The 4,101-nt window shown below is 48.8% G+C and overlaps 1 protein-coding gene across 1 annotated transcript in view; it reads right to left on the bottom strand.

Moving 5' to 3' along the window:
• Slc1a5 (solute carrier family 1 member 5) overlaps positions 1-4,101 on the bottom strand; it is a 41,719-nt gene that overhangs the window by 37,236 nt on the left and 382 nt on the right. The gene's annotated exons all lie outside the window — the stretch shown is intronic.

The raw sequence follows: 4,101 nt of genomic DNA, 5'->3' as shown, positions 1-4,101 counted from the left end.
TTTTTTTACCTGTAAGTTTGGTATCTATATATGATCCCTTCCCTTCCCTGCCACTTTTTTCTGGTACTGGGGATTGAACCCAAGGGCACTTTACTGCTGAGCCATCCCCATTCTTTCTTTCTTTCTTTTATTTATTTATTTTTTAATTTTGACACGGTCTTGCTAAGCTGTGAGGCTGGCTGGGAACATCACTGTACCTGGCTGAACAATTGACAATCTAGTTTTTAATACTAGCTGTGTTTAACAACTGGCTTGCACAATTCCCCAAAGTTGAGCAATCTTCTCTTGAGAACCGGCCCCAGAACACACTAAGACACAGCTGGCTCTCCAGATGAAAAAGTAGAAGCCAATTTTTGTGGACAGGGTGCTGGGAAAAGAACCCAGGGCCTCGCATAGGCTAAACAAGCACTCTAGGACTGTACAATATCCCCAGCCCCAAAATCCAAATTCTGGACGGTAGCCTAAAAGCTCTATTGCCTCTTATAGTCCTCCTCACTCAGTCCCCTCCAGCCACCTTGGCGTCCTTCCTAGTCCTGGGACACACCGGACTCACTCCTACCTCAGGGCCTTTGCATTTGCTGCTCCCACTGCTATTGCCACCCTCACCACATAACTCCACGACTTGCTTCTTCAGGACTTTGCTCAAATGTCATCTGTTGCATTCCTCGCAACTAAAACACTCAGGGTCACTCCAGGGAACTGGGCTGCAGGAAATGACCACACAAGAGACAGAGATACCTTTTTCTTTGGGGTCCTGTGATGGCTCCTCTGACCTTAAGGGTCTGCAGAGAGAGAGAGAGAGAGAGAGAGAGAACGTGCTGACCCCTTTTATTGAAGAGAAGCCATTCAAATGAGGCAAGGGGTCAGATTTAGGGGTCTGAGTCTGCTTCCTGATGTCCACTGTCAGCAGATTGACTGGCATCTAGGGAGGCCACACCCAAAGGCAGAGCAAGAGAAGGGGACCCACAAAGGGCGTTTCCATGGAACATTCTATCCCACACAGGGCAAAGGGGTAATATCACAAAGGAACAGGTGAGCATAGCTTGACCCCTGGGACTGCAGGAAGGCGTGCCTATGCAGGAAGACACATTTGCTACATTTTTACTACTGTCAAGATTGGGGCTACCATCTATAGGCACTTGAAAGTGGCCAGATCACAGGAAGTGACTGATAGTGCCTCAAACCAATCAGGAGAGGAAAATGCTGGTCACATGACATGGTGGCCTCCCACAGTCCCTTCTGATCAAGGCCTTCTCTGACCACCCTGTAAAAAACAGAAAATGGAACCTGTCTCCCTACATTCCAACTTCTGCTCTTGTGCATCTGTCCATAGCAGTGACCTGATACTGTTTGGGCCACCTGACCTACTGAGTAATCAGATGTACTTGTCATTTTATTTGTCTACTGTCTCCCTCCCTCACTAAGATGTCACCTCCTTCAGAGCAGGAGATTTGCATCTGTGTTGGCTTTTACCATATCCCCCTGCCTCGAACAGGGCCTGGCATACAGTAGGTGCTTAGAAACATGGTGTTGAGCCAGGTACGGTGGTGCCCTGTACTCCTATCAACTCCAGAGGCTGAGCAGGAGGATCACAAGTTCAAAGACAGCCTCAACAACTTAGCAAGACCCTATCTCAAAAAAATATTTCTTCTTAGCACTAGGGAGAGAACCTACTACCAGGACTACTCTACCAATAAGCTACACGCTCAGCCCTTTTTATTTCTTATTCTGAAATAGGGTCTCACTAAGTTGCCCAGGTTGGCTATGAACTTCAGTCCTCGTGCCTCAGCCTCCCGAGTCACTGGCTCTAGCTCAGTGGTTCCTTCGACACAGAATGTACAACTGAGTCACTGGTATTACAGGTCTGTGCCACTGCACCTGGCATCCTGTTGCAAAAAGATTTTTTTTTATTTTAGTTGTAGTTGGATACAACACCTTTATTCCACTTATTTATTTTTATATGGTGCTGAGGATCGAACCCAGGGTCCCACACGTGCCAGGTGAGCGCTCTACCGCTGAGCCACAACCCCAGCTCTTGTTGCAAAAATTTTTAAAACAGGTTGAGAGTGTAGCTGAGTGGCAGAGTGCGTGCCGAGTGTGCACAAGGCCCTGGGATGAATCCCCGGAGCCAAAAATACATGAATACATAAACAAACAAACAAATAAACCCTTAAGTCTAATAATCAAGTAGGCAGAGCCTGTGGAAGACCGCACCGTCCCTCTGCGTGTGCCTCTCAGAGGAGACCAGAAGCTTGGCCTTGCTGCTTCCTGGTGCTGGGAACCCGAGGCTCCTCTCAGCCTCCCCCACGGGGACCCAGCCCCTGGCCAGCTCTGCCGGCCTCTGATCTGGCCACTTCAGAGCCTTCACCTCGGGCCTGCAGCCCATCAGAGGCGGCTGGAGCCGGGCGTCCCCCCAGATGGGCCTTTGAGGACAGGATGAAAGAGGCCCAAGGGAGGTCCCAAGGTCCAGGGCCTCCCACAGCAGCCCTGAGGGGAGGCAGGAGGGGAGAGGGGAGGAGGCAGGCTTTCCACGTCCCCTCCTGGGCCTCAGGAGTCCACCATGTGCCTTCTGTCACCTATTAACATTTTTTCAAGTGTTTATAATAAGTACCCGCTGGGCTGTCGCGGGGAGCAGGGCTGAGGGAGAGTGAGCCCAGGCGTCCCTCCAGGAGGCCAAGGCTGGGACAGTGGCCTAGCAGGCAGCAGGGACAGAGACAGAGCGTCGGGCTGCCAAGCCTCCAGGCCTGTCCCAGAGGGCCCCGCGTGGAATGTTCTGTACAAATCCCTTGGAAGGCTCTGGGAGGCCGGCCTGACTCTCGACGCGGCCTCTCCTAGCGGCTTCCAGGGTCTCCCAGAAAAACACCCACCCCTCTGGCCACGCAAAAAGGGCCCCAGTAACCACTCCCTTCCCGGCCTCGGTCCCCTCTCTTCTCTCTGTCCTCTCTACTGGCCTTCTCCCCTATTTCACCTCCTCAGCTGGGCCTTCCTGACCTTGCCATTAAGGTCCTTCTCTCTCGTATCATGTCACCATATGCCTTATAACCTATATTTAAAATTTCTTCTTTACCTTTTTTCCCTACCAGTGAGCTACACCCCGAGTCCTATTTATTTATTTATTTTGAGACAGAGTCTCACTAAGTTACTAAGGCTAGCCTCCAACTTGAAATCCTCCTACTTCAGCCTCCCAAACTGCTGGGATTACAAGCCTGCACCTCCGTGCCTGACAACTACTTTTTAAATGTCTTTTGATCATATTTATCACCACATATTGCTTACATATTATATATATATACAAAATATAAAATAAGGGTTGAGAGTGGGGCTGTGGATCAGTGGTGGAGCACTTGACAGATATATATATATATATGGCAAGGATTTCTGTCTTCACTCTGTACTTCATGTCCAAAAGAGCTCCAGACCCCCAACAAATATTAAGTAATGTGCTTCTAGAAGCTGTCCACACTCTTGGCCTAAGACCGCCCCAACCATTTGAACCTCTACTTCCTCTGCTTCCCGCCCGGCCTCTCTGCCTCTGTCTTTCTCCTGTCCCCAGTCTACTCTCTCCCTGACAAGTCCCCTGTGATGACATGGAGCCCCTCAAGAGCATGCAGGCTTATCTCCCACCTAGGTCCTTGTCACACCTGCTGAGTCCCTCTGCTGTGGTCTTGGGAATTAGAACGTTATTCTGGGTACCAAAGTTGGGTTATATAAAATGCTTTATCAAATTAATTCCACATCTTTCTCTTTGGTTTTTGAATGTGGCTACCAGAAAATTAAGAATTACCTATGTAAAGGGTTGGGGTGTGGCTCAATGGTAGAAAGCATGCTGAGTGTGTGGTTTCCATCGCAGGACCACACAACACACACACACACACACATCATGACATCATGTCTGGAGTTTGTGTTATATTTCTGCAGACATACTGCCCCATATGTTTTCCTGGTCTAATGATTCTCCATTTCCCTCCTATTAATAGAATGTAAGCTCCACAAAGCCTGAGTTTTGTATCATCTATCACTAAATCCCTGTAGCTAGCATATTCCTGGCATGTGGTAGGCCCTCAATATATATATATATATATATTTTTTTTTTTTTTTTTT

The sequence above is a fragment of the Marmota marmota genome, unplaced genomic scaffold (genome assembly GCF_001458135.2).
Source record: "Marmota marmota marmota unplaced genomic scaffold, marMar, whole genome shotgun sequence".
Lineage (NCBI taxonomy): Eukaryota > Metazoa > Chordata > Mammalia > Rodentia > Sciuridae > Marmota > Marmota marmota.
Note: the sequence above shows the minus strand (reverse complement) of the source record. Positions and strands in the feature narration are given on the sequence as shown.